This window comes from Sinohyriopsis cumingii, chromosome 5 (assembly GCF_028554795.1).
Source record: "Sinohyriopsis cumingii isolate HCF-2022 chromosome 5, ASM2855479v2, whole genome shotgun sequence".
NCBI classification, from domain to species: domain Eukaryota; kingdom Metazoa; phylum Mollusca; class Bivalvia; order Unionida; family Unionidae; genus Sinohyriopsis; species Sinohyriopsis cumingii.
In genome coordinates, this window is record NC_142965.1 from 98,712,138 (window position 1) to 98,732,476 (window position 20,339).

The window sequence follows — 20,339 nt, forward strand, 5'->3', positions numbered from 1 at the left end:
CTACTGTTTATGTTATTATTACATGAGACTGATGTGTACTTCCTCTTTGGGAAAAATAATTCAGGGGCTGCAAATAAGTGTTCTGAAATCATCCTTAAACGTTGGCTTGTCAGAGATTGTTTAAATGTATGTTGTATTTCAGGATAAAAATTTGATGACAGGGAAGCAGAATCCGATATCTCATATTTTCATGCCCTGCCTTTACTTTGCAATTAAATACCAGCTATATTCAGAATATTCCCCCAATTATTTTAAGATAGGGCAACCCGAAACGTTTCCCCATTACTTTCAGTTCCAGTATAGATCATGCTTAGGTTTGTTTCCAAATGTGTTTTGTAATTAGTAGCAGTAAATGCAGTGCAACATCACTTAATGCAACCATCATTTGGATGGACAAGAGAGATGGCTGCTAAACACATCAACCCCTGGAGGTTTCTGTTGTTTTCATCTGAAATTCAAGTAGGAAACACACTGAGCTTCTTGAAAATAATAAGGTGACTATGACTCTTGTGGTTTGGAATCTACTCCCAGACAATTCTGTACTCATTTTTTTTTGATCCCGTCAGCAAGGTCAGTTGTTGATTACATTTATATCATATGTAAAAGGAGACATTCGAAACTTGTTCCCCATGTATGACTTAATTCGTTTACAAATTATGTAATAGCTACTTTTGCAAGAAGCTTAACCATTGCATTGTATCTGTTTGGATTGGGTGTGGATACAAAGCTTACTGCCTCATGCAGTCAAGAATTTACAGATAATTCTGATTGGTGGTTTAGAGATACTGCCATGGCATGAATTGCATATACTTTTTATGAATTCACACACTTGGAGACAAGTGATAGGATAAAACTCGCTCAAATTAGGTAAAAGTCACACATATGAAATGTACACTGCGCAGTTTACAGTTTTTGTTGAGCTGTTCACCCATACTGTTTTTGTTAGAACACAAGCCATATCCTAGAGCTTGTCATGACAGTTTACAGTTTTTGTTGAGCTGTTCACCCATACTGTTTTTGTTAGAACACAAGCCATATCCAAGAGCTTGTCATGACAGTTTACAGTTTTTGTTGAGCTGTTCACCCATACTGTTTTTGTTAGAACACAAGCCATATCCTAGAGTTTGTCATGACAGTTTACAGTTTTTGTTGAGCTGTTCACCCATACTGTTTTTGTTAGAACAGAAGCCATATCCAAGAGCTTGTCATGCCAGTTTACAGTTTTTGTTGAGCTGTTCACCCATACTGTTTTTGTTAGAACACAAACCATATCCTAGAGTTTGTCATGACAATTTACAGTTTTTGTTGAGCTGTTCACCCATACTGTTTTTGTTAGAACACAAACCATATCCTAGAGCTTGTCATGACAGTTTACAGTTTTTGTTGAGCTGTTCACCCATACTGTTTTTGTTAGAACACAAGCCTTATCCTAGAGCTTGTCATGACAGTTTACAGTTTTTGTTGAGCTGTTCACCCATACTGTTTTTGTTAGAACAGAAGCCATATCCAAGAGCTTGTCATGCCAGTTTACAGTTTTTGTTGAGCTGTTCACCCATACTGTTTTTGTTAGAACACAAGCCATATCCAAGAGCTTGTCATGACAGTTTACAGTTTTTGTTGAGCTGTTCACCCATACTGTTTTTGTTAGAACACAAGCCATATCCTAGAGCTTGTCATGACAGTTTACAGTTTTTGTTGAGCTGTTCACCCATACTGTTTTTGTTAGAACACAAGCCATATCCTAGAGCTTGTCATGACAGTTCTTTTGTGTAGCTGATTACACAACTGAGTTCTTCAGCTCAACATGAATGGTTTTTAAACTAAATTTGATTGGCTTATTGTGCGTTGGAACAAGCATCTTGTTGTTTTGTTTATGATACAGGCTACCTGGAAAACAAAATGGCTGATTCACAGTGTGGTTCTTCTTGAGACGATGATGTAATTAGGCAAATACTGATAGTGATGAAGGCAGTTTATTTTTAAAGTTATGAAGTATATCAGATTATTGGAGCTGGGAAAGTATTAATGGAGATACCAGTGAGTGATTTTGAACCTGAAATGGTGTTAAATTTGAGTGCAGTTTTCATTTCTTCTCTCATAATTATAGCTTTGTGGGATCTTGTACTACAAAACTACAGAACCCTGTAAGGGTTAAAATAAATTTAATAAACAGGAATCTAAATATGAAATTATGAAGTAAAGATATTTATTTCATCAAAATACATCTGTCTGAGCTAGCAGTTTATGGCATTAATGGACTGAAAATCATAGTAAAGCATTATGGAACAGATAGTAAATCTGGCATTGCAGTCAGTAAAGCAGATTCATGAAAACATTGTCAGAGCCAATGTTAGTTAAAAATCTTACTTTGGGGTAGAGGTGTCAAAAAGACAATAACTGTGGTCCTTGGAAAATTGTACATAATAGCCATAAGGAACAATTTTCCAACTTTTTCCAGCTGGCTAAACTGTATTATATGCCCCTTCTGACAGTGGACTAAAAGGAGGTTCTCAGGACAGAACGATATTTTTATACACAGACAATGCACAGATTAAACTTAGAAACAAGCAACATATTATTACTTATCCAACTAGAGGCGACTTATTTTATTAAAGATTTTGACTTAGTAAGGCTCTAACAGAGTGGAGCAGGGAGATGGATATTGAAGTCTTCGGTAAATATTGAATATGCCCATTTCCCCCTCCCCCTCCTTTTTGTTCCACTCTCAGATATTTTTGTGACAAGGGGGGAGCTCCTCCATTTGGATAAAATCCTTGCAGCATCTCTGGTGGTTATTGTTGTAACTTGGACTTGAACAATAACCATTAATCAGAATTGAATGTAACTTATTGTACTGCGTGACAGACCTAAAGTGTACATGTATCCTTAAACTTCAATCGGAGTAGACAAGCTATGAAGTAACATGGAAACTTTATGTAAAAGTGGGTATTAAATAATCAGAAAATCATTTAAATCATTCATGAAGAACAATTCTGAAATGTCTCCTGTACGTTGATAATGTTATCAGTGCTGAACATGCAGATGGAATGAAATAATGAGCATATAATTGGTGGGAGGGTCGAGATTTTAAAGTACGTGAGTTCAAACCACCTTGTGTTCATTTGTAGAAAGCAAATAGTAGTTGTCAGTAGTTGTTTTTTGATCTGACAGATAGGAGTGCATATGTCTGTGACAGGTGTCTTAGATAAGCAACTAGTAATTATTCAGAACTGCTGAAGATTAAGTAAATTGTATAGGTTAAGTATAAGTTTGTATTGATTTTTCATCATTTATATCAATATGGGTATTGATATGGAAGAAGTATTGATGCGTTATTAGATTGATTGATCATTTCACCCCTACTTGAGAGACTGTATCTGAACCAATTTTAATAAAACTTGGTAAATATTGGTAGGCCATTGTTAGAAGCCATGAGCGACAATGCAGCACTCATTTATCACCCATGATTTGTGTATGGAGATTTCCTTGCTGCTTTTGAACGTGCATAAACCTGCTCAACAGCCACTACAAGTGCAAGTAAATATTTCATGCCTTTTTGATCCATCACCACCTTTCACACTGTTTGAATGAGCCAATCAACGTTTCTCTTTTAAACATAGTCACTTATTGATTTATAAAATAGGCACTTTGACAGAAATAGGGAATATTGTTGCTTATGCTGTTGGTGAGTTTTATTAATGATGTACTCATGAAAAACAAGGAAATCTTTGCACAGGCAGTCATGGGTGATAAAGATTCTTTGTAGATTATCACCTGTGGCTTGAGATCAAGATGTTGGATGGCCTTTACTATGAGCAAAGCCTGGGCATATTTTTGAGCCAGTGTTTCCCTTTACGCACATTTGTGTGTCAGGGACGCACGCTGGAGAAAATTGACGCACACATTTTGTTGCCATGCGTTTGTTTGACGCAAGGGATTCGCATAATGAGATCAGGATTTATTTAATATCCAATGCATTGTACGAATGGTGGCATCGTGTATACTTCAAGCATAGGCATTGACTGGTTCCCCGCTTTGTTTACTCCCTTTGTTGGGCTCTTCTATTCCTATAGCGGAGTGGAACGCAGGGAACATACAAAATAAGGAACCAGACTAGCATAGGCAATGTTATGACGGAGTAGCTTCCCCTAATCTCGCGAGCTCTCACGTGATTTCCATTGAGCTCAGCAAGATGTCATCTTGATGTTTAACCTCAATGCTTGTTGCACTCGAAAGTGATCTCCAGATTAAAACGTCGTGCACTAAAAATCATTAGCGAAGAAAGTGAAGGAAGCAGAACACAAAAGTAACGGTGGATCTAACTTTAATGAAAAATGGAGAAAATAATTCCCTTGACTGGAATACGGCACATCCATTAGGATTACCAGTGTGACTTCTGATAGCGTGATTGCGAAGACGGCAAAAGTGAATAATCCTTTCGTGACAGAGTTTAAGAATTTTAACAAATCTGCCCTCGGTCGCCACAAGATATCTGGAGAACACATTATAACCCAAGACATTCTTTCACAAAAAAGAAATCAGTAAACTTGCCGAGACAAATGCGTTTATTTGGATTACACAGTCAGGGGGTCATTGCAGATTTTGTTGGTTTTTAACTTTGCTGCCATAAAAGAAAGACCATAAAGTTCAAGTGTAACTTATTAGAAAGAAGATGAATCATTAGCCTCCTTTATTTTTGGATAAATTTGTTCTAGGACGAAGTACAATGAAACCGATGATAGCACACATTTTATGACAGGCAGTAAAGTGACTGCCATTCAGTTAAAAATATTTATTAAGCTTTTTGTATTGGCTTGTATGTAATATGTTGGTCTATCATATTGCTTCAAAAATATTATACGGAGACTGTTAAAAGTACGATTTTAAAAGAAAAATGAACTAATAAAATTATTCTTTGAATGGACAATGCATTTATTTGTTAATTGTGCATGTTGGTTTATTTGTATATTTAGAGAGAGAGAGAGTATGTTGTGCAAGTTGCAATATCCTATTTCAAGCTGAAAAAGTTGGATGAAAATTTGTCAGTATATTTTTGATCCTCACATTTTTTATTTGACCCCCAGTTCTGACACTAAGGTCTTTTTTTTTACCCTTAGTTTTACACCCCTCGGGGATACACTGAATTTTGAGCTGATGTTGCATCTGATTTACTGAGGGTTTTTTTTGCACTCATGAGGTTGTATTTTTGACAGGATTTTAATCACATTTGATGAATAGGACTGTGTTTTCAAAATTTTGGTTGAAATTGATCATGAGTGAAATCAATTCATATTAATGATGTGACTTTGCATATCCCCTTGTCATCACTCTGGCAGCTATATTTCTGATCAGATTTTGATTAAAAGTCTCATATGTATTATCAAGATGTTGGACAGATTTGATTACAAGCATGATCTGTGTATATTAATGAGGAAGTCTTGTTTATGATTTGCTTAACTTTTGTTTGTGCCTTGGAGATGAAATTCGAGTCAGAATATTGCTCCATTTTGGTAAGTAAGCGAGTATTGTGATTGTCATACATATGTTCTGTAATAAGCATGATACTTGCATATATGAGTGCCTTGCATCTGATCGTCTGAGCGTGTTACTTCGCTAGAGACTATATTTTTCATCCAGTTTCTATAAAATCTGGCAGATGGATATACATTGTCAAAATATTGGACTATTTGGATTCTAAGCAAAAAACCATGCATATTAGTTACGCCTTTCTTTTTATTTGAAAAACTTTGATTATGATGTAGTGAAATGGGTAAAATTGACATGATGTCAAGTGTGGGAGGTAGTTTACTTGGGTTGTGTTCTTACAATACTTCATTAAGCTGCATAATGAAACGGTAAACTGTTATGTAAGATAGATGAGCAACATCTTTGTATACAGACAATTTAAATTTGTTATTTCACTTTAGCAAATTATTGGTTTCTAAAAAATACACAACTTTTTCACCTATATCTTATATATTTTGAAAAGTGTATGAAGAAATGGAAGCAGTTGTTGACTCTGTACGTGGAGGTTTGCACACTCAAGAATGTGGCTTTTGTTGACAAAGATGATATCTGAGTAAAATAGTTGAACAGAACACATGTATTTCTGTTGAGGCCTATAAGTGTGTGGCTTGATAGTAATGATTCACCTGTAATAGATAGAGCTTTGCACATACCTGCATAGGGAAATATTAGTACTAATTTGATGAGCCCAATTTCAGTGTTTAGCAGTTTAGTCACCAAGCTTTGAGCTGATTCATTCTAGAGTCAATACTTGGTAAAGAGTAATGGTAATGGTATTTTTCTGTTGAAGTCTGGAGAGTTAATGGAAAAAAAATAAACAACATACAATACAATTGCTATTTATCACCTCATTGGTTGATAAAAGAGCATATAGCTAATCTGCACATGCATTTAATTGCACATACATACATACATACACACAGACATACATACACACACACAGACATACACACACACACACAGACACATACACACACACACACTTTGTTTTCATGTTTGCAATGAATGTTGTAATAGGTGAGACAGTACAATCTCTTCTCGTTTGTCCATTGAATACTTTCTTTTTAGACAGCGTTTCCAGTTTTAATCAGATGTTAAAAGATTTTGCCCACAACTTTTCCCACAAATAATTTTCCTACAGATGATGAAGATTTGTTATATATTTCTGTACATATAAATTGTTATACATTTCTGTACATATAAATTGTTATATATTTATGTACATATAAATTGCTTGCATTTTTGGGTAGGCGGTCAGTATTTGGGTCTTGCAGTACAGCCTATTATTGTTATGGACCAGATGAAACCAGACAAAGGAAACATCTTAGCCATGGAGTCAGACAAAGGAAATATGTTTGTCATGGATTATACTTATAGTTACTGTTGTAAGGGTCAATACCTTAAGGTCAAAGTCAACAGTTTTTTTTTTTTTTTGTTGCTTTGGATACATATTAGACTTTTAAGAAAATTCTTATATAGACATGAGACACATTTGACTGAAAATGGATTCTGATGTTAAAGTACAAGGTTACAGGGTAAATTATTATCTAGATTTTTGGATAAACTGTTAAGAATGCTCCTAAAGAAGCCTTCATTGAAGAACATATATTTTCTGTTTCCATATATGTATTATTATCGGATTTGTTAATATTGGCAGAGGAATTGAATGGTTGGAAAGTTCAGAGGTGAAGCCACAGGGATGTTCAATCCTGTATTTTAAGGGCTCTTCTAATATTTTCACAAGTGAGACAAACGAACTGTGGATTTTGTAAACTTGGAATTGCAGTCATTGTTCTCTGTAACCTCAGTGACCACCAATTTTATTTTTAATTGACATCATTTGGGGCTTGTGTTTTGAGGACTGCTATCGCTCTTGTATGCCGTCAAGCTTCATAAATTGCTTCTAGAAGTGTGAGTCATTGCTTTCCCCAATCTTATTCAAGACAAAGATTTCCAGATGTTTTCTGAGCAAACTTCTGAATTTTTGTTCCTGTTGTTATGGCATCACAAATACTAATATGTATGTTTAAAGATTCTACCATTTGATACATGATGATATATGCCATAAATGATGATGCATTGTAAACATTGTTGTAAATATTTGAGGAGAGTGGATAGCTCTCCTCAACACTACCAGGAGAGCTGTTTGCAGCTGTTCTGCATTTTATAGAACACAAGCCCTGATCATTTTAGTAAACACAGTCATTATGGCCCAAAGAGAAATGGATTTTGCAGAATAACTATTGTTCTTGTGGGTGACTTTCACTTAGAGAAATAAAGAAACCTATTGATTTTGCAGTCTAAAGTTTTGATCTTGTGGGTTTTGCCAAGTATAATGAGAAAATAACTGGTTTCTGCACTGTAGCATTAGTTGAGGACCACATACCTTCAACAAAGTCATTGAAACCTGCTGGTCAATGTAATCTCCAGTCAACCATCCCCTGCAAGTGTCCCACAGAGCAGTATTAAACATGGGGAATGAAAAAGATGAAACATCATCAGTACAGTAGAGCTTCGATTATCCATCAGGGTGCGGGACCTAGACCATGACTGATATGAGAATAGACAGATAACAGAATATGTACATTAAAACTATTTTACAATAGACTAGGTCATAAAAAAATCATAATATCTACATATGTACATGTACTTGTTTTTAATATTTTGACGTACAATGCCCTGACAGTTAACAGAGTTTGATTGTTAATCAGGTGCTGGATAATTGAAGTTTTACTTTATATGATAATACCTGATTGATGTGTACTTGTGTTTTACATTGATTGGCCAAAAATATAGCAAAGTCATCTAATGTGGTAGGTATCATCCAGTCAGAGTGATGGGATGCAACATGTTTTCTATTGTATCTGCAATGGTCAGTGATAGCAGATAAATAAATATAGGTTGTTTACAGATGAAATCTTTATTTTATCACTTTTATTATGGGGCCTACAGCTCCCATGAAGAACCTACAATTTATATTCAAAGTTTGAAGTGGAACTTTCTCTGCAGGCAGTCCTAAACAAAGTGAACAGCCAGTGTATGAGCACTGGCATATTTTTGTTGTTTTGTTTTAATGGTACTTTTAGCACGTTACTGGCTATGTCATGCAGAGAAAATGGGAGCAAAGTGCCTTTCCCAAGAACACACAAGCCGCCAAGCATGGCTGGTCTGGGCAGTTACCTTAGGATTATGTGTTTGATGCTTTACCAACTGAATTTCCTTGGCTCCCCAATGGCATGGTATCTAATACTGGAAAAACTTTAATATTACTGAGCTCCACTTAGTAAAGAGGAATAAATCTTGATAGCAATGAACTACATGTATCTCAGAAATGGAAGGATTTAACCTTGCAAATGGTTTGTAATGATAAGAGCTCTTGATGTTTTGTAGATAATAATATTTCATGGACAGAAAAAATCAAGGTAATGAAGTTTATGGGTGTCTGAGTAGGACATCATATTATCTCTAAGAAAGACCCTTTTTTTAAAGTTACATGCAGCCCTGTTTAGATTACTGCAAACTGTGTGTGGTAATTCACATGATAGCAACATAACAAAATGTAGCACATCTTCCTAAAAAAGTTCATTTGGGCTATTATTGGAACAATCAGAAAATGGGGAAAACTTTCTTTATGAATTAAAAATATTTCCTATGAATTAAAGACCAAATTCATTTTATAGAAAGCCAAGTTGATGTACAAAATATAGAGTAACTGTGCTTCTCTATAGCCCATTTCATACCGAATTTAACCGAGTTGCTCCTTAATTATCTGAATAACCTCCCAAGTTACTTTATACTCCAGAGTAACTGTGCTTCTCTATTTACCAACACTGTTCCAGCACAGACAGCCTGCAAACACTCCCCACCTGAGATCTCATTGATTGGACAATATTGCTTGTTTTGTCTAATTACCCATTAAACAGACTGAACAAGAAATCCACTATAATGGATAATTTGAAATATTTACGAGTGATGTACAGTTGCTTGCTTCTTAAGTACATGTAACAGTCAAATGACAAAGCCATGAATGCTTCAGTCAGGTCACATGACTAAAGAAACAGAAACATTCATTCAAGTGATTGAGTTAAAGTAGCATCTGATTGGATGCTGGATTAGATGGAACAGCCAGATGTAGCCATGAAATTCGAAATATGGAGAGCAGGTGGGGTTGTGTTATTCCATGTGGATATACAAGATGTCATAAAGGATTTGAGCTGGAAATATGCTGCACATATGTCAGACAGGCCCCTTCAGCTGATTGTGAATGAAAGAGTTGCATAAATACTGGTTTCTGTAATGTATCAGCTGTGTAACAGACCTATCTGTCTGCATGAATTGCATGATTTTTTTGAGGAGGTGAGATCAGTGATTATTTGTGATTTTTGCAGTTTTTAATCATGATAGGCCATACATGGCCGGCATTAAATTTGGTGGCGGAAGCACCCAGGATGACCTGTAAAGAACCATGGACCCATGCAAAGTTGCTCGAAGCTTTTCTCGCATACTGATATTGGTTGAGCCAAGACTCAAATCCACGTAAACAGAGGTGAGATGTGAGTGATCTATAAAGACAAACACCTTAAACGACATGGGCCCCTAGAAGTGAGATCACACTTCCAATTGTCCATCACTGTTAGTACTGGTTTGGAAACTGATTGATTGGACCAACCATACTGCGGCTTTTGTAGAGACATGCAGCACAAAACACAGAACCAAATGTAAATTTGTTGCTTTTTTGTGGGGCATAAGTTTTTGTGGATTTGTTGTTGCTAGAAGCCACACATTTAAAGATCAAGCAAACAACAATCATGATGTGGATGCTGCATCACCCATCCCCAATTTAAATGCCAACAAATGTGCCATTTTTCAAAACACCATGAAAATTGGTACCCATGAAAAGAAACTAAGAATCTGCAGTATATTGAGTGATGAGATATGATAATTGACCCATATTTCGTTCTCATTTCAAGCTATATTGAATGAAAGGCATCATTGGTACAATTCAACATGATATTCTGTAGGAGTGAATGAATGAAAATTGCAGACAATTGCTGTCCAGGCACTTGGTGTTTGCATTACTTTTGCACTAAAAATGAGTATCATTGGCACAGGCAGTTTATGTAGTTCACCATTCTTCATCAAGTATTGATGTAGTTTACACTTACAGGGCCAGCAATCAGAATTGTTTGGCTCTCCTGTAATTATTCTATTCCTCATGGGTACTGTTTTGCATCCATCTTATTTCTGATATTTGCTTTCCCCATAAAACATGTTGCTGTTTACCTATTGAGTCATTTCTTGTGGGATAAAATCAATTATTTATCATGGTCTGAGTGAACTAGAATGAGTTTAGGCTGATTACATTTTGTTATAATTTTATGTAGTGACTTTTGCAAAGGACAAGGTACACACTTTGTTGAGAAAACATAAGGTAATTCATTTTTTATTAGCAGACATAAAAAATGTTGCTGTATCAGTCTTTTTCTTTATATTTTTTTAAACTATTTAGAAATCACTGTACTGAAAACCATATGTAGCTTGTTTGTCATGTTAAAGGTAAAACAAGCTCAACTTGTCTGTGACAGACTAAAAAGACAATGTAAAAGTAGAATAATATCTTTGTGGGTTGCAATCTTGAAACCTCTGTCAAATACCACAGTCACTCTGCAGACTGAAAAACCTTGACACAAGGTCGGTCTTGGTGGAATTTCTGATGATCAGGTTTTATTTGAAAATCACATTCTGAAATCCATTTAGAAGGTATATTTTTCTCATTCTGAAATCCATTTAGAAGGTATATTTTTCTAAGTACAGTTGAAAACCTCAGTAATTTTTCTTTAAAATGATAGTACTTTGTTAGTTGATTACTTAGAGAAACTCATTGTTCATATTGTCAATTTCTCATTTTGAGAATTTCAAGAACTTAAAGCTGTTTTGTTCCATAATACACTGCTCCCTCATTTTAGAGCATTCATGTAACTAAAAAAACCCAGCTTATAATGCAGTGGGAGGTGTGGATCCCATTTTTCTTGGATACAAAATAAAAATAAATCCATGATTACAATTGGTAAATGAAATCTTTATTTTGTATATCAATCATTTTATTGTCACAAATGACAGTTAGTGTGTTGACATTTAGAATCAACATAATGGAATTTGTAACTTTTAATTAAAAAAAATATATTTTGTAACATTTTCTTGAAGCCTTTTTTTTCAGTACACTTTATATCAGGGCTTCAAATTAGCAGCAGTCTGTCAGTCCAAGACAGGTAGATCTTCTGTCACAGTTGTAGTTTTCATAATTTCAATAGTCCAATGGGCAGACAAATTTCACTTGTTGCTAACGTTTTTTTGAGAAGGACTAATGAAGATTCAGGAGGACTAGTGAATTTCTGGGTCTACAAGACATTCTGGCAATAAAGAAGTTTATTTTAAAATTTAGGCTTGTAAATAATAGTATACAACAAACTATTGATTAAAAAAATGTTGGTAATGCTAACTATGGAAACAGGAAGTAAACACCAGAGAAACGTTGAGTGAATTTCATATTTCAGCTTTATCTTTTAATTTGGTTTCAGTGTAATAAGTATAAATGTGTAGTCGTCTTAAATGTGATATGCCTTCTTACTTGCATATGCAGATATGAAAAGTGTTAACCTTCAAAGCTATACCCACATGCATTTCAGTGAGAACCAAATTAAGTGCCAGCTGCTTTGATTGAAGTGTTTGCTCAGTTATAATCAGTTAAAAGTAACCCTTGTTTTTTGTATTATCACATTGATTATGTCTTGCTATCAAATAAAAGAAGTATAATAAAATGTGTTGAAAGACGTGCAATCCTACTTGCAAACAAGCTAGTGGTCAGTCCTGTGTCAAATCAACTCATTTCACTTGCCTAATGGAAATATTATCTAAGTAACACGATTAATGTATAAAACATTAATTATTGGTTTATCACAATTATTTGCAAACTGTAATACAAAATAGTGAGGGAGCCAAGAAAAAGCCATACTTGATGCATGGAAAGCTTATTCAACATAGGGTTCATTATGGAGAAGCAAGATCCAAAGGTTGTAGTTAACTTGGGATGATATAATACACATGTAATATGTGTCAATATGTTGGCGATGCGTAACTTACCAAGTAATACATTATTGATACACATATAAACTTTTAAGGTCATGTTATCTTCACTTGGGTTTTTTCAAAGGTAGAGCGTTGCCATTTCATATTTGATGAATTATTAGTTATATTTTCGAAATGCAGATTAGACAGACAGACATGGACTTGCATGTTTTCTATGCCATTCTTATCTCTGACAAGATAACAAAGATGCTTCCAAACATACTTCCTATCAGCCATCAGTGGTTCTAATTCAAACTTATTGGCCTTTTCAGGCTGTTTAATTTCATTGGATAGATGGCTCATCATGGTCACCTTGCCTTTTATCTGACAGTGCTTGACTGCTTTAAAAATGTCTTATTACCATTTTCATGCCTTACCTTTAATTTGAAAATCACTACAGTGTTACCTGCAGAAATGGAGAATTTCCTTTTGCAAAGGAAATCTTGTCTAGAACAGGTTTGGTTGCAGGAGCAGAGATGGCAAACAATTGAATCCCTCACATTGTACTTCCAGCAGATGCAAAACAACTGCATCCAACTGTCTGTCAGTGAGATAGGAAAACTACTGACACCACCCAAAATCATAACATCAATATTTTACTGAAAGAACAGTACAGATTTTTGAAACAGTTTATGAGTCAATATCTTGGTTGTAAATGAAAATCTCAACATCCAATATGGCTACCTCAGTGGCCATCTTAAAAATCATTACCATACTCCACCTTTATTGCTGTGATATCAGCATTGGGGTTTTCAGTAAAAGACATGATATTTTAATGAATTCCTCCACTAAAACATGAGTGAACATGTGAGCATGATGAAACCTGTAATATTAATTAATGTTAAGAAGACTAATTATGCAAGTACTTGACTTCAGGATCAATTGCCTCAATCATTCACATACTTTTGCAATTGAGCAGTGAGATGCTTTAGTTGACTAACCAGTTATTAAAAGCATTTTATCAACTGCACTTTTGAGGCTGTGAAACTGTAGTGATGCAGTGGTAACATCTTTGTTGTTACATGCAGTTCTAATGCATGCAAAATACTGCATTCTTAAACACATGATAGGGCAACCTGGGTGGCTGAGTAGTTTAAAGTGCTTGCCTTAATTGATCACTTCCATCTAGCCTCTGTCCAGGTGGGTTCAAGTGTTGTATGTGAGAAAGATTGCCAGTAGCTTCCCTTGGATTGGTAGTTACCAGCATTTTCCCAGGTTCTTTCTTCAGCGGTTATACTGGTCACCACGTATAGCCTATGGTGTACTGAAAAATAGCGTTAACCCTGTATTTTCTAACAACACATGTTCATTGTGCCAGTAATGAAGATAAACAACTGCAAGTTTTATCTGTAATAATTACATTGTATTCATGAAAAACATTTGTTGAAACATTCTGCATGGGGGTCATTTCATATATGCTGTTGATATTAAATAACCACAATTCCCCATGAAAGTTGATCATTGGAAATTGTCAGCTTTTGTTTTCATTACACCCCAATGATATCTTTGGAGGGTGCATGCATAGGTATTTGCTATACTGCTTCCTCCTGTTTTGTCACACAAATTTAGTTTCACCTCAGTGATGTTGAAGGATTTAAACCAAGCATGTAATGAGACTTTTGAGAAGATCTAGCACATTTTCAGTTTCCACCATTTTACACTGAAGATTTTAAAGTTATGATCATATGGACTTGATACTTTTCCCTTCATTTGCATTAAAATTTTGTTTCAGTAACTTTTGAATTGATTAATATACTCAAACCAGGGGCCCCGAGTGGCCGAGTGGTCTAAAGCGTTCTCCGTTACGGATCACTGCCATCTCACCTTTGTCTGTGTGGGTTTGAGTCTCTGATTCAGCCAATGTGGGTATGTGAGAAAGCTTGCCAGTAGCTTCTCGTGGGTTGGTGGTTCTTTCCGGGATGTTCCCAGGTTCTTCTTTCACCATTAATACTGGCCGCCATGTATAGCCTATCATGTGCTGAAAAATGGCGTTAAACCCAAGAATAACAACAACAATAGACTCAAACCAAATTTGTTTAAAAGCTTTAAATTGAGAAGATCTGGGTGATGTTAAATTTTTGCTATTTTCCAGTGGAATTTAATGGAGTTAAAGTGCTTGAAAAATTCTGCTTCATTTGCATCAAATTGTTTTTCCTTTCGATATTAGTTGAAGGACTTTGTGAATTCAGATCAAATTTTCTAGGAGGCTTTACATAATGAAAACGTCCTGTTTGATTTCATTCATTTCCAGCAAAGTTTGTTGGAGTTATGGCCCTATTTTGACCTAAAAGCTTTGCCTTAAATACGTTTTATTTCTGCTAAGTAACATTTGAAAGACTTCATTGATTCAGTGCTGATTTCTTGGCCTCAAGCAGTCCATGTGCCAAAGCCTTTATTAGGCTTAACGCCAAGAAGCCGTATTCGTTAATACATTCAACTTGTATTCATTCCTGCTTAATATATGTGAAAATTGCAGTTCTGTCAGAAACCCTCTTGCAAAGGAGTTGCTATTAGATTTTCATTACAAAACCTGTGTATGTGATGGATCTACAATTGTTGATGTTAGCAGTAATGTCAATACACAGAAAGCATATTAAAGTAGTACTCTGCTAAAGGATGATGATTTCTGTTGATGCCACTAAAACACTTGTGTGTTCATTAGTACTTTCAAGACTGGACTATTGTAACTCAATTATGTCTGGTTCATCTCAATATCTACTCCAGAAACTTCAAAAAGTTCAAAACACATATGCTCGGATCATACTTAGAGTACCATGATCAGAGCACACCTCCCCGCTGTTCTGTACCCTACACTGGCTATCCATTTGATCCAGAATCAAACACAAAATTTGTTCTCTGAGCTACATTTCACTGTCGGACTCTAGTCCAACATATCTATCTGACCTCACCCATGTGTACACACCAGCAAGATACTTACACTCCTCTTCTGACAATCGTATACTCATTATTCCCACTATGAAAACAAAGTCATATGGACAGCGTTCTTTTGCGTACCTGGGCCTAGCAACGTGGAATGAATTTCCCACTAAACTTAGACACAAAGACACAGTGATCACATTCAAGAGTGCTCTCAAAACTCACTTATTTCGACTGCAAGAACAAACTTAAAGACCTAATAATGTTTCCTACCTTAAATATTCTCAGCATGTTTTTTTTTTTAATGTTTTCTAATTTCATGGTGTTTGTTTTTGTAGTCATATCATTATATGTTTTTTATCTTATAGGCGTTGTCAAATGTTGTAAAGCGCTTAGAGCTTCTAAAGCTTAGGCGCTATACAAAGTCCTCATTATTATTATGATTATTATTATTTCCTTGACTCATATGCACAGATTCATATTTATCTCCCTTGATGACCCAAAATACATGTAATGTGTTACACCTTGGATAAAGAGCAAAGATATGCATATGGGTCCCCTTAACATTAGAGGAATGAAAATAGCAGGTCAGCTTGATCAAATTAAACTTGTGTTCCTGTTTAACGAAAATAATGTTTCTGTGCTTGGTTTGAGTGAATACAAACTTGGAACTGATTGGCCAAACAATGCTTTCCAAATTGAGAACCTTCATTTTTTTAGATAAAACCAAATTAATGGATCAGGAGGTTCAGTAGACTATGTGTGGGAGGATATTGTGTATAAATATACAGAGGTTTTGGAAACTGTTGATTTTTGAAAGCTTGTACCTAGAAGTCTCACCTAAGAAGAGCAGATCAGTTTGGGCTCCCTTTGATTTTAGACTAAATATTAACATGTATGTGTTAGTTGTGCGATCTATCGCCTTGCTGATCCAAAGTTCCGCTCCCTGGCAGGTCACAGTAACCTTGTGTAAGAGATTAACTCTAGCTAGCGGCAATGTTTAGACATCAAACACATGGCCACGGCAATTATGCATGTCTTAATACCTGAGCTTGACAAACGTGACAAATGGAATGAAATATTTGAAGATTAATTTGAAAAGTTCTAAATGAAGAAAAAGATATATTCCATCTTGGTGACATTAACAGGGACTTAATAACCCTCAAATTAAAAGTTATTGGTTAAGTTACATGACCTTATTTGGACAGGTTCAGCATGTAATAGGACCTACTAGTGTTGTCACTTGAAAAAGTAAAACTTTACTTGACCATATTTGTTAAAATTCATCAAAATAATGTGCTTCATATACTGATGTTTCCTCCATTGGCTTGAGTGACCATTGCTCCATATTTCTAACACACAAGACCAATGAGTTCACCACCAAATTATCTCTCCATAAAATTTCATATAGATCTTTAAAAAAATTTAATGCAAAGAAGTTTCAAGAGTAATTAAAGTATGTTTTGTGGTTTTGTGGGATATTATTAAAATATTTGATGATGGATCTAAAGTGTCATTGACATCATCAAACATTTAAACAGTCTTTTCAGCCATGTTGGATTATACCAGAAGTCATGCAAGCAATAAAAACATATCAGCATAAAGCACTACGAAACACTGTCCAATACAAAAAGTGACAAATGAGGTCATAAGACTCTTATTAGAAAAGTCTAATTACCAACAAGTGATTGACAAATCAAGACAGAAACCAGGAGACATTTGAAAAATATTTAAAGAATTGGTAGTGGTCATTCTCATTCGGCAATCATGCTTTTCATGTGAACATGGTCTTGTTAGTATAGTTGAAAAATGGTCGAAAAACTTAGATAATCGAGAATTGTGTTTGTGTGTTTTGGATTTTTTATGTAGCTTTAACAATGTTTCAGTCATGTCGCTATGATGCCTGCAGTGGGACAGTTTATAGTGATCTCTAGCACTGGGGCATCGTGCTGCAGACATGTTGCATGATGACCTGTCCAGTCACATTATCCTGACACCAAGCCGACCAGTCCTAACACTAACCTCTTAATGCTGAGTGCCAAGTGAGGCAGCTGTTAGTACCATTTTTGTAAGTCTTTGGTATGACTTGGCCCGGGATTGAACCCACAACCTCCTGCATCTGAGGTGGACTATCTAACCACTAGGCCATCGGAGCAGTGATAATTGAGAATTAGTGAGAGTTGTGCTGGTTGATTTTAGGAAAGCTTTTGATCTTACTGATGATGATATTTTACTTGAAAAATTAAAACTTAAGGAGCTCAGCAACATGACGAAAAGTGTCTTTTGTATTTTTTGTCTGTTGAGGCTTTAAACACAACAGAATGTAAAATAGAGAGAGATGTAATTCCTTTCACAATACAGTATAATCCTTCATTACCTAACATAGGTCATATAATTAATAAATTTTATAGTCTCCTAAATTTATCCAATAAAACCAGCGTAAAATCACTTGACAAAATTAAACCAATTCTCGCTTATAGAAGACCCAAGAATTTGCAAGATTTTTTAATTAGAACTAAACTGACAGAAAATAAAAAAAGACTTTTCATCATCTAATTGTAACAGACACTGGTGCTTTAAAAGTGCAAAAATAAGAGAAAGTACTTCTTTCAGTAGTGCTCATACAAAAGAGGTATTTTCTCCATGTGATAACACTAACTGCATATCAACTGATGTGATTTATTTAATAACCTGTAAAAAATGTAGCATGCAATATGTTGGACAAACACTTCAACAAGTTTCTATGAGAATGAATAATCATCACTTTCATATAAGAAATTATAGAGATCCTCAGTTTTCCTCTAATATTTCAACACACTTTAACACCAATAATCACTCTATACTTGATTTTTTCTTTCATGCCAATAGATATTGTGCATGGTGACATGACTAGACTCTTAAAAGAAACTTATTGGATTCATAAGTTAGATACTTTGTATCCTAATGGACTTAGTGCCAATGCACTATATAAAATTGTATAATTTAAATTGATATATTGTATATCCATTATAACAATATAATTATATGTATGACTGAATGTCTCTATTTTATTATATTATTTTACTATAACATTTTCAGATACTGGACATATAGGGTTAGCATATATTCTTGGTTTTTCATTGCTTGTGTTTCTTAGATCCGCCACTGTCCTTGTCTTTGTCTATCTCTTACAAATTGGCAAGGAATGGCTAATTTTGTAATATATGTGCAGTGTTGATGCACAAATGATTAAATATGCAAGGAATATCCAAATTTGGTGACGTCATCAAATTACACCCATTAACTCATTTAACCCCCCCGAGATTTTTGTCATTTTCGCCCTAAATGCAAGAAGGGATGATTTTTGGGGTCTATTTCTGAATACGTCCCAACAAATTGGCTTCCAAGAGATTTCCCTTTAGCAAGATGCCTAGTTGTGTTAAAAATGTTGATTTCATTGGCTATTTCACTCGCACATGTGAATGGTAAAAGTTGTTCTTTTTTTGGATACATCATTTTCAAGTCCTGGTCACTTTTTACTCCACATCCTACTTTTTGCAAAAGTTCACCTGTCTGTGTGCAGTTCCCACTGTTATTTCTTAGTTCTGAGGCCAGAAAGTCTAAAGTCGGGATACAAAATCCAAATCAGGCAATGGGAAATTTTTTTTTGTAAAAATCATTAGGTTTAAAATAAAATACGTTTTTACCTCAGTATTTTGTAATGCGAGTAGAAAGTTCAGATTATTTGGTATCATTGTAGAGCCAACCACTTTTGGTGTATCTTAAATGACACTGACACTACAGAGCTCAAAAGTAGGGTACTACCTCCTGACACATAAATGTGGAACCAGGGGTTAATGAGTTAAAGAGATATCACTGCACTTGATGTTTCTGTTTTCTTCACCATCTCCCCCAGTACTCTAAATTGCAATATATTTTCAGACTGTAAAGTGTTGAATAAAGATGATATTGAGTTTGGACTTGACATTGAGGATTCAGACAGTTTGTTCATGTGACCAGCACTAATGGTTTTTACAGTTTTGGATATTATAGGCTTGCATTTATGAGCTCTGTCAAATAGCTTGACTTCCTGTGCATGCATGTGTCTGTCTCTCTCAAAATGTTTTGTATGGTGTGTTATTAGAGTTGGAGAGACCGTAAGTTGCTCTCTGAGGGAAGTTCGTTTTGTTACTTATCTGTTGTTGATTGAATTTATAACAACTCCATCAAGCACAGCAGAAGACATCAAAGGTTTCTTCTTTTTAAAAGTAGTTCCTAGCATTAGGACACCATGATTGAGACAACTGGGCAAAGACAACTATTCTGAGATGAGAAAAGTAAGGTTAACAAATGAACTAGATTTCTCTGTCACATGGGTGAGAAAAAGCAGTTGTATACATGTCACTATTTTGACAAAATTCTACAATATTAAAGCATTGCAACCAGATATTTTAACTTAAAACAGTTTGCTTTTTAGTTGCATCATACTGGTAGGGCATCCATGCTGTATTGACATATCTCTGGTTTAGATTTATTTTGAAGACATTGTTGAAAACAGTTATTAAGCTGCATGGAAAGAATACACAAAATCAACTTAAGAAGTTCATACAGGGACCTGCTTCTGACTGTCTTGTGATTTTAGGGTAGTGGTGGGACAAGTACAGTCCAAGTAAACAAGACATTACAGTCTGTGCAATTCTGTTTTCATATTGCAGTTTCAATTTTCAACAGGCTCATGTTATACAAACTAGCTTGTATGTTACTGGACTGGTTCATATATCATATGACAACATATTGATCTTCAGAAGCTGCTGAGGAAAAGTTGAATTACA

The 20,339-nt window shown here is 35.1% G+C and overlaps 1 protein-coding gene across 3 annotated transcripts in view; it reads left to right on the plus strand.

The window, feature by feature from the left end:
- The window catches only part of LOC149799849 (disks large homolog 1-like), a 286,339-nt gene that overhangs the window by 24,096 nt on the left and 241,904 nt on the right, over nucleotides 1–20,339 (plus strand). The gene's annotated exons all lie outside the window — the stretch shown is intronic.